The 13,751-nt window shown below is 39.3% G+C and overlaps 1 protein-coding gene and 1 pseudogene across 3 annotated transcripts in view; one reads left to right on the forward strand and one right to left on the reverse strand.

Moving 5' to 3' along the window:
- Positions 1–13,751, reverse strand: part of LOC105084186 (cytidine monophosphate-N-acetylneuraminic acid hydroxylase) — a 216,769-nt gene that overhangs the window by 67,409 nt on the left and 135,609 nt on the right. The window lies entirely within an intron of this gene.
- Positions 9,107–13,751, forward strand: part of LOC123614107 (KATNB1-like protein 1) — a 30,551-nt pseudogene continuing 25,906 nt past the window's right edge.

Here is a 13,751-nt window from a genome sequence, read left to right on the forward strand (position 1 = left end):
AGGTGCCACCTGCATCCTTGAGGAAGTACTCCAATTTCCAGCTGTTTATCAAGCCACTCTCCACCTGCCCATCAATTATATTACATGTATAGAGGACCGTTGATAAGTCAAGTGTGTTCTTACTGATTTCTGAATATTTTATTATGTAATCCTAAAAATGCACTCTATGTAGTAGGCATGATTATCTCTACTTCATAGATGAGGACAGGGAGACACAGAGAGAGAACATATTACGTGGCCATTGATAGTAAGAGTGAGGTCAGTCATTCTTTATGTCTTAACATGGCTTTCCATCTCTCTACTGCGCCTCCACCATAATGGTTAAGATCCCAAGGTTCGGGATTGGGAGAGAGAGGGAGGAAGGGAGGGGGGGGCAGTGGAGGGGAGAGGGGCTTCAAATCTGCCTCTTCCACTTACTCGCTAAATGAACTTCACCTCTTGGAGCCTCAGTTTCTCCATCTGTTACAGTGAAACACTCCACAATGCCTACGCTACACAGGTTGTGGAGTGTAAGTGAGCTTCTGAAGATCAAGCTTCTAGAACTGCCTTTGCCACACAGTCGGCTCTCATTAGCGATGGTCGTTAGCAGCCCCGTAACGGTCTGCATATCCTGCTTTGGTTTTCTTCACAGTTTGTATCGGTATTTGACATTATATTATGCATTTATATATTATTATCTCTCTGTCCCACTAGATCTGAAGCTCCATAAGAGGAGGAAATTTTGCTTTGTTCGCCTCTGTCCACGGTACTTCCAGTAAGACCTGGCTCGCAGTAGGCACACCACAAATATTTATTAAGAGAGTGGTTGTTATGGCCGTAATTATCCCCATCACAGCCCACTGCACGCATGGTAGTTGCCCTTTAAATGTTTGCCATGTGGTTTGTAGCAAATGGAAATGAAAGCTTTCACCATCCTACTGTGTTGCCTCCCACCTCGAGTAAATTGAATGAATAGATGACCTCCTGGCTGGGATAGCATATTTGAAGATACAGATCACAAAAATAAAGAGAATCCCTCATTTAAATTTATCATAAATGACACAGTGTGTCGTCTACCCAGGCTTCTATGAACAAAAATTGAATGTCACAGGGGAAGGGTAGAGCTCGGTGGTAGAGTGCATCTTAGCACGCATGAGGTCCTGGTTTCAATCCCCAGTACCAATATTAAAAAAATAATTAAATAAAAAATTTTTAAATAAATAAACCTAATTACTTCCCTCCCTCAAATTTAAAAAAAAATGTAATGTTGCAGATGCTCTAGAAAGAGTAAGCAACATGAGTCTATTTAGTGCTTTGCTTGAATTCCTTTGGCTCCACGATCATTTTCCAAAATCAATTTATGCCTCATCAATATGATCTATTTGATTATATCTATGACTAAGAACTATATAATCCTGAGACTAAAAAAAATGCATCCGAATTTTACACATCAAAACATGTGATACTCTTTCTGTGACCCTTATTGTAAAAGTGCTTTTGTTACTTTAAGGAATTGAGTGTTTGTGATCATCTGAACTAGGTTATCAGATACAAAGGAAAACATTTTTAAAGCTTTATATGTTGTAAAAGTACATGTATATATATTGTAAAAGAAAAGACTATAAGAGTGTTTAAGATAAAGTCAAATCCCCCTTTGTTTCATCCTTGTCATTCTACCCCTAGAGGCAACCACTGATGACAGTTTAGTATTTATTTTTCTAAACATGAAAAACAAAGTTACCTTGATCCACTCTCCTCAGCTGACACTAAATAGCCATTTAAAAATTTTAACTGTTCTTTTTCAGAAATTTTCTACCACAGAGAATCTCAAACACACACAAAAGCAGACAAAATAATATAACCTCCTATGTACCCATTATCCAGCCCAACAACCATCAACTCACAGCCAACCCATGGCTCATCCAAACTTCCATCCACCTACCCTCAACCAAATATTATTTGAAAGCAAATTCCTTACATCACCCATATGTGTTAAATGAATCTTTAAAAGGAATGACTTTTTAAAAAAACAAAATTATAGCCAATATTTTACCTAAAACATTCCTTAATATTATTAAATATCCAGTGTTCAAATTCCCAATTGTCTCATAATTGTAACAAATTGAGGGTTTTTTTAAGCATTAAAAAATTCAGAATCTACTAGGGGAGGGTATAGCTCAAGTGGTAGAGCACGTGCCTAGCATGCACAAGGTCCTGGGTTCAATGCCCAGTACCTCCTCTAAAATAAATAAACCTAATTACCTCCCTCCCAGAGCCAAAAACAAAAAGAAAGAAAGAAAAGACATTCAGGATCTAAACAAGCTTCCCACCTTATGACTGGTTGATGTATCTTTTAAGTCTCTTTTCATTAACAGACTCCCATCTCTTTTCCACTTAAAATGTATGTGTAGAAGAAACCAAGGTTTTTGGTCCTTGCAGTGTTACACCATCTGGACCTTACAGATTACATCCCTGTGGTATAATTAACGTGTCCCTCTGACTTACGCATTTCCTTTAGTTGGCTCTAGAGGTTTGATTAGATTCAAGTCTAGTTTGTTTTATGAGTGTTGCGTAGGTAATGCTTTGTTTCTTCTATCAGGTTGCCCATGATGTCAGGCTTGCTCTTTTTTTTTTCATTGTTTACTGCAGGAACTTAATATATTAATGTGCATTATGAATCATCAAGAAAGAAAGGATACTGTGTTCCACATTCCCCAAACTTAATTAAGATTAAAATATTTTTTGGCAGAACATCTAATAGAGACAATAGTTATCACAACATGCTTTGAGAAATGTTGCCCTGTATTAATTGATTAAAGCTTTTCACCTCCAGAGAAGTCAGGCTCTGCCTTTTTGTGATGTCTGCAACCTTTGATGTTCAGTACTGTGATTCATTATTTCATTAGGGGCTTGCAAGATGGAAAAATTCTATCATTCCCTTTTCATACATTAACTGTAATCCTTTTGTAAGATAACTTTTCCTTTATTGGCTACTTAGTTACCCAGTTGTACAGCTTGTAAAGGAACAGGAGGATAAATGCATGATTTTTTCCCCAATCCTCCACTTTCTTTTTAGCACCATTGAGTTTAATGTGTTTGATGAGTTTGAATCTACTCCAGTTATTAATCTTATTAATGCTCAAATCATCCCATCTTGGCCAATGGGAATCCTTTCGAATTGACTTCTGTGAGTCATTTTGAGATGATCCCAATAGTATTTGACAGCTCCCTGCCTCTGATATGTCAAGACCTTCCATGTTCATCTTGTAGATTTTCTGCTCCAGACCTCCCAGCGACTATTTCTCCTATAAGCTTTGGATTCTTCTTCTTCTTCTTCTTCTTTTTTTTTTTTTTTTTTGGAAATAGTGTCTGGAAACCACAATCTAAATGCTAGAGGTATGACCACTCTTAAAAGATGTCAATCTGCTCACATATTTGGGGTGCTGTAAAGAATTTTCTGCAAACTGTATGCAGTCCTAAAAACACTTGATTATTTAAGAATGAATCATCTGGATCTTTTGCTTCTTATAATTGCTTACATATCTGTGTCCTTTCTGAGGCTAGGAGTTTCAGAAGTATAACCTCTCCTTCACCAGTCTGTAACCTGAAGTTTGTACCATGCTAGACACTCAGAATATATTCATTGGATGAGAAAAATCAGGTTTTAGTTGTGGAAAGAGACTACCAATAAGGAGTGTCACAAACATGAGAAGAAATGACTGCATAATTAGAATAACCCAATAGCCTGGGAGGTCATGATTTTAATCAGTTTAATACTTGCTTGGCTGTTTAAGTTCACGTATGTTTGTAAAAAAGCAATTACTTTACAGGCTTATCTTCTATTTTTTAAAAAGCTCTTCTGGGAAAAGATGCAAGTCTTAATTTTCTACTTCAGGTCATCTTCACCTGAGCACTTCAACCTAAGATAATTGTCAAATAGAGATGAACATGGACAAGGCAGGTCTGAGATAACAGCTGATAAGTGTGTGTATTAATTGGGCTGGAAGTAATGGAGGCCCTGTCCCTCTCTGTTGGGGAAGGAGCTTGGCAGGGGCGGGGTGGGGTTGGAACGACAGGTTTGTTGAGACTTATGGGGCCATTGGTTGGTGGGTGAAGGAGCACAGGCATGGGAGGTACTTGGGAAGTTGCAGGTTGCTCCTGGACAGTTTGGAGTCTTTGAGTGGGAGGGGTGGGATCTGAGGCACAGGCATTGGTAGGAGGCTGGGGAGGTGAGAGAGGTGGATCTGGCTGTTGTTAGGGCAGGGAATGGATAGGTATAAAAAACTGGCCTTTCTTCCTCTGTCTCCCTCTCCTTCCTCTTCTAACTTTCTGCTGAAGTTTGCTCATGCAAGCCCCATCTTTGCTCTGTCTCCCCCACTCTCTTTTCTGTTCCTCTTGCTGGCCAACAGCTTCTTTCTCCAAGAGCCCTTAATTGGCCATAACTTGGAATAAAGGAATGAGAAATTTTGCTTACTAATGGGAAAACCCAGCTCTGGCTACCTCCGGCAAAAGAAAAACTAGGAGAAAATTGATAGCTCTAAAAATCATTAGGCAAGCTAAGAGAATCCCTCTTGGAAGTTGGCAGGACCCAGGGTAGCTCTGGGAGCAAGAAAGTAGGAGCTAAAGGATCAGTCTCCTGGCAGGAACTGTCTGGTCAAGGATGTCTGGGATAAACCATTGGTCAGAATCTCAAAAGAGAGCTTGCTTTGCCAAGGTCAGGAGAGGAAGTGACAGGCAGCCCCCTGGACTTATCGTGTGTAGACAGGGGAGAAGTGTTTGAAATTGATGGTCCAGTTAGGAAGAAGGAATGGTGCTGGTCAGCCAAAAAGGAAAAAAAAACCTTCTTTTTTAACTCAAAGACGTCAACTTATTGTTTTTTCTTTGAAAAATGAATAAATATGAAAACACAGTGTTAATAAATATTATAACAACACTATTTATTGCTTTTAATCAATGTGCCAAGAATTAAGTCATTCATTGTCAATGTTTCTATTTCTTACAGTAAAGCTGGAAGTTAGGCATGGCGATTTTACCTGTAACTGATGCCCAGGGAGGTTAAATGGTAAGGTCACACAGCTAGTAATCAGCAGAGATGAGATTTGAGTCCAGGTCTACTGACCAATCACTATTCCAAGCTGCCTGTTTGATACCTCGCATCAGGATTAGTTTATCTCTCCCTTAAACACTAATATCAGTTTTGACACAGCTTTATTTATCATGTATTGCAATATGAATCTGGGCATGTTTATTTCTTACTCATTATTATTATCATAATTAGTTAGTCATTCAAATTTTATGATTTCTTTCTTGAATGTTTAAAGTTTATGCTTTCTGTTAATTTTTTAAAAAATCTTTTTAATTAAAAGTTTGTGCCCTGGTTTGGTTTCATTTCCTCCCATGAGTCCATGACCTTAAGAATAAAAAGCTCCTCAGCCCTGGACTAAGGCCAAGAGTGAAAAATTCCATAATTAATAATAGCAGTCAACCCTAATAAAGTGCCCTCTTCCCTTTCCCAAGTCCTTTCACAGCCTCTCTCCACCCCTAGGGAAATAATCAGTCATCAAGACCGAATTGTTTGTTTACCTTATTATAGAAAATTTCACAAAAGTAGAAAGAATGATCTAATCAACTCCCTTGATCCAACTTAGGCAGATCATTTGTCCCCACACACCCACCCACACGTACACACGCACACAGAGTTCTCTCCTCCCCAGCTGTATGATTCTGAAGCTAACCCCAGACATGATTTCGGTATGTACCTCTAAAGTATAAGGATTCTAATCAACATAATTATAACATCACTACCAAGTCTAGCACATTTGTTTAAAATTCCTTAATGTCAAGTATCCAGTCAGTAGTCAGATTTCCCTAGTTGTCTTGTATACATTCTGGGTCAAATCAGGATCCAAACCTGGCCCATACATTACAGCCAAATTAAGGAGACATCTATAATTGTGCAACCTTTTACCATCTCAATTTTAATTGAACACAGCTTTTTCAATTCCATTTTCTTTTGGGAATTAGATTCTAATTGGTTGGTAGTCTGAGCTTGTCTGACCCTGAAGCCGCCCTTCAAATTGCAAATGTGACATGACTGAGTTCCCCTTAGCCATACCTCCAGGTTAAGTAGGCCTATCTCGCAATTTAATTAAGGGAAACTAGCCAGGATTTTCTTTTTTTGTTTCTTTTCTATGCTTTTATTATTTCTTCTAGTTGAGTGGAGAAAGCAGCAACTGTTCTCTAAAATGTAGAGCTTATTTATGGTAGCCTTGTTTATAATAACTTCAGTTTAGAACTACCCCAAATGTGCATCAGAAGGGGCGTGGCTGGGGGAGGGTGCAGCTCAGTGACAGAGTGTGTGCTTAGCATGCACAAGGTCCTGGGTTCAATCCCCGGTACCTCCATTACAAAATAATAAATAAATAAATATATAAATAAATAAATAAATAAGTTTTTACATAAAATATTACACCTTGTACATCCAGCCAGGCACTCACATCCAAGATATCCTGGATGGTGTTAAGCTGGGATTTGCTCTCTGATGTATGCCAAAATATGTTCAGATTCAGAGTTCAGCAATTTGAGGATTGTACAAAGCACTAGACCAACTTGTCTGGTCCACATGGAATTCTTCCCTTGTTTGCAGTTCAATCTCTACTGAAAATGAGGGACATGGAGGGTTGGAAGACTGCGGCACTTACAAAATCTAAATAAAAATGTTAAATTCAGCTCAGTTCTGGTACTATTTATCTGGGTTTTACTTACAAACATCAAGGATTGTATTTCCTTCCTCACACCCAAACCAATTTGTTATAGCCATAATGAGTCAGATATTTGCCTCTTTGGGTTTGGAAATCATTGAAGTTATACATCTGCTTATATATCCCTACAGAGTGATGTAACTCTGGATAACATGATGTTTGCATAAAAATAAACAATACATTTGGGGACTTTATGTGGTTTTATGGATTCCCCTGAGAGGAAATTTTAGCAAATATGTTGGGCAATGTTCTTTTTCTCTGTATTAAAATTTGTTTCAAATTTCTGTGCTTGGATTGAATAATCCATCATCAAAGATATTCAACTACCTTAATCAGGTATGTAATTTCTACTGATGAGTATCTGTGAATTGGCATATCAAAAATCTTCCACAAAAACTTGGAGGATTTTGTCTACTGTTTTCTTGATTCATTTTCTGATCAGTCACCTACTGCTTTATGATATCTCTTTATTGTTTATTAACTAATTGTTTATCTCCTGCTTTGTTATTTAACCCATTAGAACTTTGCTCTCCATCAAATGACTAAAAGCAATGACTGTTTTTATTTACCTCTATGTCGAGCCAAATGTGGGAAAGGTAGCTGATACTTCCTGAGCTTTTGCTGCAAGGATGAATGGATGAATACCTGAATAGTCTGTAAGCTCCTGAAACATACGAGCTAACTATTCCAGCATCTTCCACATAGAGCTTACTAGATAAATACTTGTTATCCTGAAGGAGAATCTGAGTACATGCAAAACTAGAAAAGTGATTGTGTCTTGCTGCTTCTGCAGAATCAAAAATTCACAAGAAATGCCCATCTGTTAGAGATGCATCCAAAATATGTGTGAATGAAAAGGTTTGATGTTTCGGATCTGCTTCAAAATAATCAGGAGAAATAGAGGAGTATGTGCAAGAGGAGCTGAAACAGGATTAACTATGACTTCATAAAGTTGAAGCTTAGAGTACATTTGAAGTTTATCATAATAGTTTCATATAGTAAACTTCACTAGACATATAGTTGTCTCACCTGTTTATGGATGTTTGCTTATGAACCCATTCTAGTTTGTGATGTTCTCTGAGGAAAAGAGGTACTATTTATGGATTACATACTATAGCAAATATTTGTCAAGTTTTCTGGCAACTTTTTAACATTCTTCCTGCATTTGGGTAATTCCCCACCATTTGAGCCCCTGACTTCCCAATACAAAAGTCAGAAACTCACTTTTCCAGCCTCACTTGTGGCTGGGCTATATATATATGGGACCTGAACTCGGTCAGTCAGAAGTACTCAGAAAAACCATCAATTCAGAATAAGGAGGTTCTAGGAAGAGCTGTTCCTGGCGAGGGTGGTGCAGAGGCATTCAGCCTACAGGGGCAGAACTGGCCAGGAGCCCGGCCTTTGCATCTTATATCCAGGCCTGTGTCTAGGCACCGAAATGTTCAGTTGTATAATCTGGGCATTGCTCCTGGCTCCTTAACCTCTATGCCTGATTCTCTGGCCCTCCTAGTCCCTCGAATATTCTTTAACAAATGATTTTTACTGCTCACACTAACTCAAGTAGGTTTGCAACTAAATTCTCTGACTGGTAGATCTACCTCATGCTGGGTATTTGATATTTACTGTCCTATTGAAGCTGCAAACAACCCACTGAGGTTTGAAAAGGCAGGGGACTATTATGAAAAAACTTGTTGGAATGTATTATGTATACAAAGGGGAGTCACTAAATACCACTTTGAAAAGGAAGTTAGGGAGCTATAGTGTCAGTAGAGGAAAGCCAGAATTATTTCGGGACTTTCCCAACCAACACAGAGAAGACAAAAAGGAGCAGCAGCTGTTGTGGCCAAGCACAATTATTCTGGAAAGCCTCTGCAAAATAAAAACACAACTTTATTTTGGCCACCAGGGGGCGCAGCTAGCTCAAATGCCTGCCTCTCCCTAATGAGCAGTTGGATAACCAGCCCACTTACCTAAGGTCAACAGTCAACTCTTCCCTTTCCCGCCGTGCAAATAGATCTACAGACCACTATGGAAAGTCACTCCAACTACCTATGCTCATCAGTGTTATCCTTCATTTTAAACATAAATGAGCCCCTGTGGTAGGCAGAGTATTGGCCCCCAAATGTATCTCCGTTCCGATTCTGGGAACTATGAATAAATTAGGATCTAAGGCAAAAGGGAATTAAAGTTGCAGATGAAGTTAAAGTCAGCTGACCTTAAGATAGAGAGATTATCCTAGACTGTCCAGGAGGGTTCAATGGAATCACAAGGGTCCATAAAAGTGGAAGAGGGAGGCAGAAGGGGAGTCCGGAGTGTGAGGTGAACTTGACCCGCCATTGCTGGATTTGACGATAGAGGAAGGGGCTATGAGGCAAGGAACGTGTGCAGCCTCGGAAGCTAGAAAAAGCAAGGAGGCAGATTCTCCCCTGGAGCCTCTAGAGAGGAACACAGCCTTGCCAACACCTGGATTTTATTGCAGTGAGATCCACGTTGGACTTCGAACCTACAAAACTGTAGGACAGTAAATGTGTGTTGCTTCACTCACTAGTGGTAATCTGTTACAGCAATCATAGAAAGTTCATTATAGCCCCCAAGGATGAAAACCATGAGTGTGGGAGACCTACCATGATCAATAAACAAATGCCCACTTTCAGGAGGGCTGAGAGGAGAGTTCTGATCTGTGAGATAGTTAAATATGTAAGAAGTGCGACTGACTGCTGATTTCCAGTTCTTAAAAACTAGAAGTAAAGCTACTACAGGTCAACAAGTGGATACTCACAAAACCCAGTTAAGAGAAGATCTGGCGCTAGCTCTCGGCAAGGTGTGAGATCGTGGACCACCAGCCTCTCTGAATAAAATGAGGTTAATATCTTCTCTGGCTAATGCAGTGTTGATAGGATTAAACTAGGTGGTATAAATGTCTATACAGAAAGTATTACACAAACAAGTTTTTTTTCAATTATTATTGCTAGCTTGTGACTAGACCAACAGTGGGGAGGCCACCTAAGCCATTGTAGACCTTCTGTCGTTTGGAGACCATCCAAGTGACATCACCACGTTGGATACTGCACATTCAAGAAACAGTATCGAGAAGTATACAGTACGATGCCTAAGAGCCCCGGCAATAGATTCAGACAGACCTGAATTCTGCCTCTGTGTGCCATTAGGTGAATGACTTAACCTCCTCGTCTGTAAAATGTAAATAATGGAGTGCTGAGAATTAAAATGATATCAGGTCAATAAAGTGTTTTGCACCAGACCTAGAGTACATCAGGGACTCAGCTAAATGGTAGCTCTCATCATTAATAATGAGCTCTTATTCATACAGGACATCTACCGCTTTTTAACATTTAAATAATTTTTACCCATATGATTTCATTTGCTTAGCAAAGCCTCCCTTAGGAAGGAGTGTGGCAAATTTATATACACTTTTCCAATACGAAAAATAATGCACAGAAAAGAAACATGCCTTGCTATGGTGAACTAACACAAGGACTGGTTTCACCTGGGAAGATTTAAGGGGCACTACAATAGCTAGAATGGTCCAGGAATAAATGTCCTTTTGTTCACATCATTCATCCTAGATGACTAGCATGAGATGAAGGATAAAGATCTTTAGAGTCTTTTATTCTTAATACCTTTCAATAGGAAGACAGTGGCATGCTAGGGAAGGAAAATTTAGGTAGATTTTTTTAAAGCCAGACTTAAGAAGTGCAAATATTCTGTTGCAGACCAGTCCAAGGAAAGAGGTCAAATGAGGTAAAAATCCCCTACCAAAAATCCCCAGCGTTTGGTGAGAGTTTAGAAGACAAACTATGTTAGACCCAACAAGAGGAGTTGGAGCCAGTATAACACCAGCATCTGAATACGTTCTTCATTAGCCACAGAAAAAGCAGAGGAGGAAGATAACTTTTCCATGTAATCAATCAACTTGCAATAAGACGTTTGGAATATGTTTCAGTGGTTCCTCTCATTACCTCATGGGAAAGTTTTCAGTAAATTGCTGGCTTTTCATCAGCTAAAGGTAATAAAAGTCAAATAATGAGAAATATTTTGCAAGAAAAGAATTAACTATATTGGGAAGAGTTTTTTTCAAGTGTTTTTCCACTAGGGTGGAAAAACGGAATAACACAGTAGTCCAGCGGTCACTGAGCATGCTGCTGCCTCTGTTTCCTTCTTTCTTTCTTTCCTTCTTCCTTTCTTCCCCTCCTTCCCTCCCTCCCTTTCTCGTGGTGATTAGCTTTATTTGTCTTCCTATATTTCTTTCTTCTTTCTTGTCTTCCTCCCTCCCTCTCTCTCTTCCTTCCCTTCTTTTTTTCGTATTTCTTTATTTTTATTTATTTTTTTATTGAAGTGTAGTCAGTTTACAATGTGTATCAATTTCTGGTGTACAGCATAAAGTTTCAGTCATGTATACATACATATATTCATTGTTATGTTCTTTTTCATTATTGGTTACTACAAGATATTGAATATAGTTCTCTGTGCTATACGGTAGGAACTTGTTGTTTACCTATTTTATATATAGTAGTTAGTATCTGCAAATCCCAAACTCCCAATTTATTCCTTCCCACCCCTTCCTGCCACCCCCAGTAACTATATATACTTATACTTATATGGTAAACTGATTTTCAGCAACAAAAATTTCCAAGCAGTCCAATGGGAAAAGTATTTCCAACAAATGCTGCTGAAACAATTGAATATTCATATGGGGAAAAAATGAACTTTGACCTTGACCTCACACTCGCACAAAAATTACTGTGAAATAGACCATAGAACTAAACATAAAGGATAGAACTATAAAGCTTCCAAAATAAAACAGAACATTATATTTGTGACTTATGAACAGGCAAAGGTTTCTTGAAAATGACAAAGAAATCCATAACTATAAAAGAAAAGAAAGTGATAAGTTAGACTCCAAAATTAAAACTGTTCATCAAAAGGTACAATTAAAAATTAATAGACAAACTGTGGACCAGAAGATATTCTCAAAACTAACATTTGACATAGGACTGATAATTAGAATAGAAAGGGAATTCCTACAACTCAAATTTTTAAAAGGTTAAAAAAAATCCAGTTCAATAATGAGCAAAATATTTGAACATATGTTTTACAAAGGAAGATTTATGAATGACAAACATATGAAAAGGTATTTAACATCACTAATCAGTGAGAATGAATGATCACAGTCTCAGAGAAACAAATTAAAATCACAATGAAATACCACTATACACCCATCAGAATGGTTAAAATTAAAGACTGTAACATGAAATGCTGGCAAAGATACAGAGCAACAGCAATTCTCATACATTACTGATGGGAGTGTAAAATGTATCACCACTTTCTAAAAGGTTAGACAACTTCTTACAAAACTAAACTTTGCTGACACCAAAACCCAACAATTCTACTCCTAGGCATTTGTCCAAGAGCACATGTCCACAAGAAAGCTCATAGCATCTTTATTCATAATAGCCTCAAACAGGAACTAGTTCAGGTAACCACCAATGAGAAAACAGTCTACATTCATATGATAGAATACTACTCAGCAATAAAAAAGGAATGAACTGCTGGTACATGGATGAATCCCAAAATTTCACTTGTTGAGTGAAGAAACTTTCCACAAAGGAGTACATATTGTATAATTGTATTTACATAAAGTTCCAAGACAGGCTTAAGTCATCTGTGGGGAATTAAAAATCAGGTCAGCATTGCCTCTGGGAAGTACGAGCAGGGATTGACTAAGAAGGGTCATAAAGGAATTCTTTGGGGGTAATAATAACGTTCTCTATCTTCAAAGGTGTTCACGTTGCCACCCCGGGAGAACCGAGGGAAAGGGCGACCCTGGGCCTACAGCATCCCCCGCTCCACGCGGTTCGGCCCACTGCCAACGCAGGATCCGCCACCCAAGGTGGAAACCCAGGCAGGAAACATCAAACCAAACCCAGCGGAAAGATTCAACTTGAACTTTTCCAAGCGACAGAGACCACCTGTCACAGAGCTCACCAGTTTGAATAGCCTGCCACCTTTCTCACAAGATCTCATTAAGGCTGGACACACTTGCAGTGTGTAGGCTCAGAATCCAATACCTGAGAAAAGAGTTTTTTAGATATTGCCTTAAAATCCTCCTCAGCTAGCAGAGATGGAGACCAGCATAGCCATAGAGCAAACTCAGAGAAGACCTGAAAGGGGTAAGAAACGGCCGACTGCAGGCTCGGAATGGCTTTGTAGTGGTGGTCACTATGGGCGCGCTGGTCTTTTCTGCTTCTCCGACTGCTGCGGATTCCCTAGGGTTTCCGCTTCTTGTGTTAGACATCAGACTGCAGCATCAGCCGCACCCGGCATGTAAACTTTCCAAGTGTGCTGTCTCCCAAAAGAATTCATGGAGCGGGGCCTCCCCCTGCCAGCAGTCTGTTATAAAACCCACACCAGCTTCCTTCAGAAACTCTTTTATGGAATTATGCGTCATCTGCCAATTAATTGGATAATTCATCTGGATTCCTGCAATGAGTTTACAACGAAGGTTAAGAATCTTCATGGATGGGGTGGGGGGGGGAGGGCGCAGCTCTGTGGTAGAGCGCGTGCTTAGCATGCACAAGGTCCTGGGTTCAATCCCCAGTACCTCCATTAGAAAAAATAATAATAATAAATAAGCCTAATTCCCTCCCCTCACCCCAAAAAGAATCTTCATGGACAGAATGAGCCTCCAGTTGCTTTTACACAGCAGTTGCTCACCATATTCCAACCCCCATTCCATACTTGAAACCCAAACACACACACACTAGAACTAAACACAAACCAGACTTTACACCTACTGTCTGGGATGTCAAGGGAACAAATACTCTAGAAAGCAGAATTGTGTGTGGGAGGGTCAGGGTGCTGAGATGCTTTGCTGGGCCAACAACCATACTCAGATGCTTAAGTGTGAGGAGAGGGGCTTCTTACCAAAGAAAGACAACAGGCCTGGGTTCTACTGAACACATGCGTGGGGATTTTTTTTAATGGCGGGCTAGA

This window comes from Camelus bactrianus, chromosome 20 (assembly GCF_048773025.1).
Source record: "Camelus bactrianus isolate YW-2024 breed Bactrian camel chromosome 20, ASM4877302v1, whole genome shotgun sequence".
In the NCBI taxonomy this organism is placed as follows: domain Eukaryota; kingdom Metazoa; phylum Chordata; class Mammalia; order Artiodactyla; family Camelidae; genus Camelus; species Camelus bactrianus.